Source organism: Humulus lupulus, chromosome 2 (assembly GCF_963169125.1).
Source record: "Humulus lupulus chromosome 2, drHumLupu1.1, whole genome shotgun sequence".
Lineage (NCBI taxonomy): Eukaryota > Viridiplantae > Streptophyta > Magnoliopsida > Rosales > Cannabaceae > Humulus > Humulus lupulus.
In genome coordinates, this window is record NC_084794.1 from 298726073 (window position 1) to 298737361 (window position 11289).

Sequence of the window (11289 nt, forward strand, 5' to 3'; positions counted from 1 at the left end):
ATTGAGATGGGAAATGGATAAAAAAAATTAGAGCTTGTTAGAGAGAAATATGAGTGAATTACGAGATCGCTTCGGAGCCCTAGGCAGCTGCCGAGGAGATTTGGCCTGAAAGGTCAATTTTTTTGTTTGGTTGAAATAGGACCCCAATTCATGGTCAATAACAGCCCTATATAATATTATTGAGATGGGAAAAGGATCAAAAAAATTAAAGCTTGTTAGAGAGAAATATGAGTGAATTACGAGATCGCTTCGGAGCCCTAGGCAGCTGCCTAGGAGATTTGGCCTGAAAGGTCAATTTTTTTGTTTGCTTGAATTAGGACCCCAATTCATGGTCAGTAACAGCCCTTTATAATATTATTGAGATGGGAAATGGATCAAAAAAATTAGAGCTTGTTAGAGAGAAATATGAGTGAATTACGAGATCGCTTCGGAGCCCTAGGCAGCTGCCTAGGAGATTTGGCCTGAAAGGTCAATTTTTTTGTTTGGTTGAATTAGGAACCCAATTCATGGTCAATAATAGCTCTATATAATATTATTGAGATGGGAAAAGGTTCAAAAAAATTAGAGCTTGTTAGTGAGAAATATGACTGAATTACGAGAACGCTTCGGAGCCCTAGGCAACTGCCTAGGAGATTTGGCCTGAAAGGTCAATTTTTTTGTTTGGTTGAATTAGGACCCCAATTCATGGTCAATAACAGCCCTATATAATATTATTGAGATGGTAAAAGGGTCAAAAAAATTAAAGCTTGTTAGAGAGAAATATGAGTGAATTACGAGATCGCTTCGGAGCCCTAGGCAGCTGCCTAGGAGATTTGGCCTGAAAGGTCAATTTTTTGTTTGGTTGAATTAGGACCCCAATTCATGGTCATTAACAGCCCTATATAATATTATTGAGATGGGAAAAGGATCAAAAAAATTAGAGCATGTTAGAGAGAAATATGAGTGAATTACGAGATCGCTTCGGAGCCCTAGGCAGCTGCCTTGGAGATTTGGCCTGAAAGGTCAATTTTTTTGTTTGGTTGAATTAGGACCCCAATTCATGGTCAATAGCAGCCCTATATAATATTATTGAGATGGGAAAAGGTTCAAAAAAATTAGAGCTTTTTAGAGAGAAATATGAGTGAATTACGAAATCGCTTCGGAGCCCTAGGCAGCTGCCTAGGAGATTTGGCCTGAAAGGTCAATTTTTTTGTTTGGTTGAATTAGGACCCCAATTCATGGTCAATAACAGCCCTATATAATATTATTGAGATGGGAAATGGATCAAAAAAATTAGAGCTTGTTAGAGAGAAATATGAGTGAATTACGAGATCGCTTCGGAGACCTAGGCAGCTGCCTAGGAGATTTGGCCTGAAAGGTCAATTTTTTTGTTTGGTTGAATTACGAGATCGCTTTAGAGCCCTAGGCAGCTGCCTAGGAGATTTGGCCTGAAAGGTCAATTTTTTTTGTTTGGTTGAATTAGGACCCCAATTCATTGTCAATAACAGCCCTATATAATATTATTGAGATGGGAAAAGGATCAAAAAAATTAGAGCTTTTTAGAGAGAAATATGAGTGAATTACGAGATCGCTTCGGAGCCCTAGGCAGCTGCCTAGGAGATTTGGCCTGAAAGGTCAATTTTTTTGTTTGGTTGAATTAGGACCCCATTTCATGGTCAATAATAGCCCTATATAATATTATTGAGATGGGAAATGGTTCAAAAAAATTAGAGCTTGTTAGAGAGAAATATGAGTGAATTACGAAATCGCTCTGGAGCCCTAGGCAGCGGCCTAGGAGATTTGGCCTGAAAGGTCAATTTTTTTGTTTGGTTGAATTAGGACCCCAATTCAAGGTCAATAACAGCCCTATATAATATTATTGAGATGGGAAAAGGATCAAAAAAATTAGAGCTTGTTAGAGAGAAATATGAGTGAATTACGAGATCGCTTCGGAGCCCTAGGCAGCTGCCTAGGAGATTTGGCCTGAAAGGTCAATTTTTTTGTTTGGTTGAATTAGGACCCCAATTCATGGTCATTAACAGCCCTATATAATATAATTGAGATGGGAAAAGGTTCATTAAAATTAGAGCTTGTTAGAGATATATATGAGTGAATTATGAAATATCTTCGGAGCCCTAGGCAGCTGCCTAGGAGATTTGGCCTGAAAGGTCAATATTTTTTTTTGGTTGAATAAGGACCCCAATTCATGGTCAATAACAGCCCTATATAATATTATTGAGATGGGAAAAGGATCAAAAAAATTAGAGCTTGTTAGAGAGAAATATGAGTGAATTACGAGATCGCTTCGGAGCCCTAGGCAGCTGCCTAGGAGATTTGGCCTGAAAGGTCAATTTTTTTGTTTGGTTGAATTAGGACCCCAATTCATGGTCAATAATAGCCCTATATAATATTATTGAGATTTGAAATGGTTCAAAAAAATTAGAGCTTGTTAGAGAGAATTATGAGTGAATTACGAAATCGCTCCGGAGCCCTAGGCAGCGGCCTAGGAGATTTGGCCTGAAAGGTCAATTTTTTTGTTTGGTTGAATTAGGACCCCAATTCATGGTCAATAACAGCCCTATATAATATTATTGAGATGGGAAAAGGATCAAAAAAATTAGAGCTTGTTAGAGAGAAATATGAGTGAATTACGAGATCGCTTCGGAGCCCTAGGCAGGAGATTTGGCCTGATAGGTCAATTTTTTTGTTTGGTTGAATTAGGACCCCAATTCATGGTCAATAATAGCCCTATATAATATTATTGAGATGGGAAAAGGTTCAAAAAAATTAGAGCTTGTTAGAGAAAAATATGAGTGAATTACGAAATCGCTCCGGAGCCCTAGGCAGCGGCCTAGGAGATTTGGCCTGAAAGGTCAATTTTTTCGTTTGGTTGAATTAGGTCCCCAATTCATGGTCATTAACAGCCCTATATAATATTATTGAGATGGGAAAATGTTCAAAAAAATTAGAGCTTGTTAGAGATAAATATGAGTGAATTATGAAATCGCTTCGGAGCCCTAGGCAGCTGCCTAGGAGATTTGGCCTGAAAGGTCAATTTTTTTGTTTGGTTGAATTAGGACCCCAATTCATATTCAATAACAGCCCTATATAATATTATTGAGATGGGAAAAGGTTCAAAAAAATTAGAGCTTGTTAGGGAGAAATATGACTGAATTACGAGATCGCTTCGGAGCCCTAGGCAGCTGCCTAAGAGATTTGGCCTGAAAGGTCAATTTTTTTGTTTGGTTGAATTAGGACCCCAATTCATGGTCAATAACAGCCCTATATAATATTATTGAGATGGGAAAAGGATCAAAAAAATTAGAGCTTTTTAGAGAGAAATATGAGTAAATTACGAAATCGCTTCGGAGCCCTAGGCAGCTGCCTAGGAGATTTGGCCTGAAAGGTCAATTTTTTTGTTTGGTTGAATTAGGAACCCAATTCATGGTCAATAACAGCCCTATATAATATAATTGAGATGGGAAAAGGTTCAAAAAAATTAGAGCTTGTTAGAGATATATATGAGTGAATTATGAAATATCTTCGGAGCCCTAGGCAGCTGCCTAGGAGATTTGTCCTGAAAGGTCAATTTTTTTTTTTTGGTTGAATTAGGACCCCAATTCATGGTCAATAACAGCCCTGTATAATATTATTGAGATGGGAAAAGGTTCAAAAAAATTAGAGCTTTTTAGAGAGAAATATGAGTGAATTACGAAATCGCTTCGGAGCCCTAGGCAGCTGCCTAGGAGATTTGGCCTGAAAGGTCAATTTTTTTGTTTGGTTGAATTAGGACCCCAATTCATGGTCAATAACAGCCCTATATAATATTATTGAGATGGGAAATGGATCAAAAAAATTAGAGCTTGTTAGAGAGAAATATGAGTAAATTACGAGATAGCTTCGGAGCCCTAGGCATCTGCCTAGGAGATTTGGCCTGAAAGGTCAATTTTTTTGTTTGGTTGAATTAGGACCCCAATTCATGGTCAATAATAGCTCTATATAATATTATTAAGATCGGAAATGGTTCAAAAATATTAGGCCATGTTAGAGAGAAATATGAGTGAATTACGAGATCGCTTCGGAGCCCTAGGCAGCTGCCTAGGAGATTTGGCCTGAAAGGTCAATTTTTTTGTTTGGCTGAATTAGGACCCCAATTCATGGTCAATAATAGCCCTATATAATATTATTCAGATGGGAAAGGGATCAAAAAAATTAGAGCTTGTTAGAGAGAAACATGAGTGAATTACGAGATCTCTTCGGAGCCCTAGGCAGCTGCCTAGGAGATTTGGCCTGAAAGGTCAATTTTTTTGTTTGGTTGAATTAGGACCCCAATTCATGGTCAATAACAGCCCTATATAATATTATTGAGATGGGAAAAGGATCAAAAAAATTAAAGCTTGTTAGAGAGAAATATGAGTGAATTACGAGATCGCATCGGAGCCCTAGGCAGCTGCCTAGGAGATTTGGCCTGAAAGGTCAATTTTTTTGTTTGGTTGAATTAGGACCCCAATTCATGGTCAATAACAGCCCTATATAATATTATTGAGATGGGAAATGAATCAAAAAAATTAGAGCTTTTTAGAGAGAAATTTGAGTGAATTACGAGATCGCTTCGGAGCCCTAGGCTGCTGCCTAGGAGATTTGGCCTGAAAGGTCAATTTTTTTGTTTGGTTGAATTAGGACCCCAATTCATGGTCAATAATAGCTCTATATAATATTATTAAGATGGGAAAAGGTTCAAAAAAATTAGACCATGTTAGAGAGAAATATGAGTGAATTACGAGATCGCTTCGGAGCCCTAGGCAGCTGCCTAGGAGATTTGGCCTGAAAGTTCAATTTTTTTGTTTGGCTGAATTAGGACCCCAATTCATGGTCAATAATAGCCCTATATAATATTATTGAGATGGGAAAAGCTTCAAAAAAATTAGAGCTTGTTAGGGAGAAATATGACTGAATTACGAGATCGCTACGGAGCCCTAGGCAGCTGCCTAGGGGATTTGGCCTGAAAGGTCAATATTTTTGTTTGGTTGAATTAGGACCCCAATTCATGGTCAATAACAGCCCTATATAATATTATTGAGATGGGAAAAGGATCAAAAAAATTAAAGCTTGTTAGAGAGAAATATGAGTGAATTACGAGATCGCTTCGGAGCCCTTGGCAGCTGCCTAGGAGATTTTGCCTGAAAGGTCAATTTTTTTGTTTGGTTGAATTAGGACCCCAATTCATGGTCAGTAACAGCCCTATATAATATTATTGAGATGGGAAATGGATCAAAAAAATTAGAGCTTGTTAGAGAGAAATATGAGTGAATTACGAGATCGCTTCGGAGCCCTAGGCAGCTGCCTAGGAGATTTGGCCTGAAAGGTCAATTTTTTTGTTTGGTTGAATTAGGAACCCAATTCATGGTCAATAATAGCTCTATATAATATTATTAAGATGGGAAAAGGTTCAAAAAAATTAGACCATGTTAGAGAGAAATATGAGTGAATTACGAGATCGCTTCGGAGCCCTAGCCAGCTGCCTAGGAGATTTGGCCTGAAAGGTCAATTTTTTTGTTTGGCTGAATGAGGACCCCAATTCATGGTCAATAATAGCCCTATATAATATTATTGAGATGGGAAAAGGTTCAAAAAAATTAGAGCTTGTTAGGGAGAAATATGACTGAATTACGAGAACGCTTCGGAGCCCTAGGCAACTGCCTAGGAGATTTGGCCTGAAAGGTCAATTTTTTTGTTTGGTTGAATTAGGACCCCAATTCATGGTCAATAACAGCCCTATATAATATTATTGAGATGGTAAAAGGATCAAAAAAATTAAAGCTTGTTAGAGAGAAATATGAGTGAATTACGAGATCGCTTCGGAGCCCTAGGCAGCTGCCTAGGAGATTTGGCCTGAAAGGTCAATTTTTTTGTTTGGTTGAATTAGGACCCCAATTCATGGTCATTAACAGCCCTATATAATATTATTGAGATGGGAAAAGGATCAAAAAAATTAGAGCATGTTAGAGAGAAATATGAGTGAATTACGAGATCGCTTCGGAGCCCTAGGCAGCTGCCTTGGAGATTTGGCCTGAAAGGTCAATTTTTTTGTTTGGTTGAATTAGGACCCCAATTCATGGTCAATAACAGCCCTATATAATATTATTGAGATGGGAAATGGATCAAAAAAATTAGAGCTTGTTAGAGAGAAATATGAGTAAATTACGAGATCGCTTCGGAGCCCTAGGTAGCTGCCTAGGAGATTTGGCCTGAAAGGTCAATTTTTTTGTTTGGTTGAATTAAGACCCCAATTCATGGTCAATAATAGCTCTATATAATATTATTAAGATGGGAAAAGGTTCAAAAAAATTAGACCATGTTAGAGAGAAATATGAGTGAATTACGAGATCGCTTCGGAGCCCTAGGCAGCTGCCTAGGAGATTTGGCCTGAAAGGTCAATTTTTTTGTTTGGCTGAATTAGGACCCCAATTCATGGTCAATAATAGCCCTATATAATATTATTGAGATGGGAAAAGGATCAAAAAAATTAGAGCTTGTTAGAGAGAAATATGAGTGAATTACGAGATCTCTTCGGAGCCCTAGGCAGCTGCCTAGGAGATTTGGCCTGAAAGGTCAATTTTTTTGTTTGGTTGAATTAGGACCCCAATTCATGGTCAATAACAGCCCTATATAATATTATTGAGATGGGAAAAGGATCAAAAAAATTAAAGCTTGTTAGAGAGAAATATGAGTGAATTACGAGATCGCTTCGGAGCCCTAGGCAGCTGCCTAGGAGATTTGGCCTGAAAGGTCAATTTTTTTGTTTGGTTGAATTAGGACCCCAATTCATGGTCAATAACAGCCCTATATAATATTATTGAGATGGGAAATGGATCAAAAAAATTAGAGCTTGTTAGGGAGAAATATGAGTAAATTACGAGATAGCTTCGGAGCCCTAGGCAGCTGCCTAGGAGATTTGGCCTGAAAGGTCAATTTTTTTGTTTGGTTGAATTAGGACCCCAATTCATGGTCAATAATAGCTCTATATAATATTATTAAGATGGGAAAAGGTTCAAAAATATTAGGCCATGTTAGAGAGAAATATGAGTGAATTACGAGATCGCTTCGGAGCCGTAGGCAACTGCCTAGGAGATTTGGCCTGAAAGGTCAATTTTTTTGTTTGGCTGAATTAGGACCCCAATTCATGGTCAATAATAGCCCTATATAATATTATTGAGATGGGAAAAGGATCAAAAAAATTAGAGCTTGTTAGAGAGAAACATGAGTGAATTACGAGATCTCTTCGGAGCCCTAGGCAGCTGCCTAGGAGATTTGGCCTGAAAGGTCAATTTTTTTGTTTGGTTGAATTAGGACCCCAATTCATGGTCAATAACAGCCCTATATAATATTATTGAGATGGGAAAAGGATCAAAAAAATTAAAGCTTGTTAGAGAGAAATATGAGTGAATTACGAGATCGCATCGGAGCCCTAGGCAGCTGCCTAGGAGATTTGGCCTGAAAGGTCAATTTTTTTGTTTGGTTGAATTAGGACCCCAATTCATGGTCAATAACAGCCCTATATAATATTATTGAGATGGGAAATGGATCAAAAAAATTAGAGCTTTTTAGAGAGAAATTTGAGTGAATTACGAGATCGCTTCGGAGCCCTAGGCTGCTGCCTAGGAGATTTGGCCTGAAAGGTCAATTTTTTTGTTTGGTTGAATTAGGAACCCAATTCATGGTCAATAATAGCTCTATATAATATTATTAAGATGGGAAAAGGTTCAAAAAAATTAGACCATGTTAGAGAGAAATATGAGTGAATTACGAGATCGCTTCGGAGCCCTAGCCAGCTGCCTAGGAGATTTGGCCTGAAAGGTCAATTTTTTTGTTTGGCTGAATGAGGACCCCAATTCATGGTCAATAATAGCCCTATATAATATTATTGAGATGGGAAAAGGTTCAAAAAAATTAGAGCTTGTTAGGGAGAAATATGACTGAATTACGAGAACGCTTCGGAGCCCTAGGCAACTGCCTAGGAGATTTGGCCTGAAAGGTCAATTTTTTTGTTTGGTTGAATTAGGACCCCAATTCTTGGTCAATAACAGCCCTATATAATATTATTGAGATGGTAAAAGGATCAAAAAAATTAAAGCTTGTTAGAGAGAAATATGAGTGAATTACGAGATCGCTTCGGAGCCCTAGGCAGCTGCCTAGGAGATTTGGCCTGAAAGGTCAATTTTTTTGTTTGGTTGAATTAGGACCCCAATTCATGGTCATTAACAGCCCTATATAATATTATTGAGATGGGAAAAGGATCAAAAAAATTAGAGAATGTTAGAGAGAAATATGAGTGAATTACGAGATCGCTTCGGAGCCCTAGGCAGCTGCCTTGGAGATTTGGCCTGAAAGGTCAATTTTTTTGTTTGGTTGAATTAGGACCCCAATTCATGGTCAATAACAGCCCTATATAATATTATTGAGATGGGAAATGGATCAAAAAAATTAGAGCTTGTTAGAGAGAAATATGAGTAAATTACGAGATCGCTTCGGAGCCCTAGGCAGCTGCCTAGGAGATTTGGCCTGAAAGGTCAATTTTTTTGTTTGGTTGAATTAAGACCCCAATTCATGGTCAATAATAGCTCTATATAATATTATTAAGATGGGAAAAGGTTCAAAAAAATTAGACCATGTTAGAGAGAAATATGAGTGAATTACGAGATCGCTTCGGAGCCCTAGGCAGCTGCCTAGGAGATTTGGCCTGAAAGGTCAATTTTTTTGTTTGGCTGAATTAGGACCCCAATTCATGGTCAATAATAGCCCTATATAATATTATTGAGATGGGAAAAGGATCAAAAAAATTAGAGCTTGTTAGAGAGAAATATGAGTGAATTACGAGATCTCTTCGGAGCCCTAGGCAGCTGCCTAGGAGATTTGGCCTGAAAGGTCAATTTTTTTGTTTGGTTGAATTAGGACACCAATTCATGGTCAATAACAGCCCTATATAATATTATTGAGATGGGAAAAGGATCAAAAAAATTAAATCTTGTTAGAGAGAAATATGAGTGAATTACGAGATCGCTTCGGAGCCCTAGGCAGCTGCCTAGGAGATTTGGCCTGAAAGGTCAATTTTTTTGTTTGGTTGAATTAGGACCCCAATTCATGGTCAATAACAGCCCTATATAATATTATTGAGATGGGAAATGGATCAAAAAAATTAGAGCTTTTTAGAGAGAAATTTGAGTGAATTACGAGATCGCTTCGTAGCCCTAGGCTGCTGCCTAGGAGATTTGGCCTGAAAGGTCAATTTTTTTGTTTGGTTGAATTAGGACCCCAATTCATGGTCAATAATAGCTCTATATAATATTATTAAGATGGGAAAAGGTTCAAAAAAATTAGACCATGTTAGAGAGAAATATGAGTGAATTACGAGATCGCTTCGGAGCCCTAGGAAGCTGCCTAGGAGATTTGGCCTGAAAGGTCAATTTTTTTGTTTGGCTGAATTAGGACCCCAATTCATGGTCAATAATAGCCCTATATAATATTATTGAGATGGGAAAAGCTTCAAAAAAATTAGAGCTTGTTAGGGAGAAATATGACTGAATTACGAGATCGCTACGGAGCCCTAGGCAGCTGCCTAGGGGATTTGGCCTGAAAGGTCAATTTTTTTGTTTGGTTGAATTAGGACCCCAATTCATGGTCAATAACAGCCCTATATAATATTATTGAGATGGGAAAAGGATCAAAAAAATTAAAGCTTGTTAGAGAGAAATATGAGTGAATTACGAGATCGCTTCGGAGCCCTAGGCAGCTGCCTAGGAGATTTTGCCTGAAAGGTCAATTTTTTTGTTTGGTTGAATTAGGACCCCAATTCATGGTCAGTAACAGCCCTATATAATATTATTGAGATGGGAAATGGATCAAAAAAATTAGAGCTTGTTAGAGAGAAATATGAGTGAATTACGAGATCGCTTCGGAGCCATAGGCAGCTGCCTAGGAGATTTGGCCTGAAAGGTCAATTTTTTTGTTTGGTTGAATTAGGAACCCAATTCATGGTCAATAATAGCTCTATATAATATTATTAAGATGGGAAAAGGTTCAAAAAAATTAGACCATGTTAGAGAGAAATATGAGTGAATTACGAGATCGCTTCGGAGCCCTAGCCAGCTGCCTAGGAGATTTGGCCTGAAAGGTCAATTTTTTTGTTTGGCTGAATGAGGACCCCAATTGATGGTCAATAATAGCCCTATATAATATTATTGAGATGGGAAAAGGTTCAAAAAAATTAGAGCTTGTTAGGGAGAAATATGACTGAATTACGAGAACGCTTCGGAGCCCTAGGCAACTGCCTAGGAGATTTGGCCTGAAAGGTCAATTTTTTTGTTTGGTTGAATTAGGACCCCAATTCATGGTCAATAACAGCCCTATATAATATTATTGAGATGGTAAAAGGATCAAAAAAATTAAAGCTTGTTAGAGAGAAATATGAGTGAATTACGAGATCGCTTCGGAGCCCTAGGCAGCTGCCTAGGAGATTTGGCCTGAAAGGTCAATTTTTTTGTTTGGTTGAATTAGGACCCCAATTCATGGTCATTAACAGCCCTATATAATATTATTGAGATGGGAAAAGGATCAAAAAAATTAGAGCATGTTAGAGAGAAATATGAGTGAATTACGAGATCGCTTCGGAGCCCTAGGCAGCTGCCTTGGAGATTTGGCCTGAAAGGTCAATTTTTTTGTTTGGTTGAATTAGGACCCCAATTCATGGTCAATAACAGCCCTATATAATATTATTGAGATGGGAAATGGATCAAAAAAATTAGAGCTTGTTAGAGAGAAATATGAGTAAATTACGAGATCGCTTCGGAGCCCTAGGCAGCTGCCTAGGAGATTTGGCCTGAAAGGTCAATTTTTTTGTTTGGTTGAATTAAGACCCCAATTCATGGTCAATAATAGCTCTATATAATATTATTAAGATGGGAAAAGGTTCAAAAAAATTAGACCATGTTAGAGAGAAATATGAGTGAATTACGAGATCGCTTCGGAGCCCTAGGCAGCTGCCTAGGAGATTTGGCCAGAAAGGTCAATTTTTTTGTTTGGCTGAATTAGGACCCCAATTCATGGTCAATAATAGCCCTATATAATATTATTGAGATGGGAAAAGGATCAAAAAAATTAGAGCTTGTTAGAGAGAAATATGAGTGAATTACGAGATCTCTTCGGAGCCCTAGGCAGCTGCCTAGGAGATTTGGCCTGAAAGGTCAATTTTTTTGTTTGGTTGAATTAGGACACCAATTCATGGTCAATAACAGCCCTATATAATATTATTGA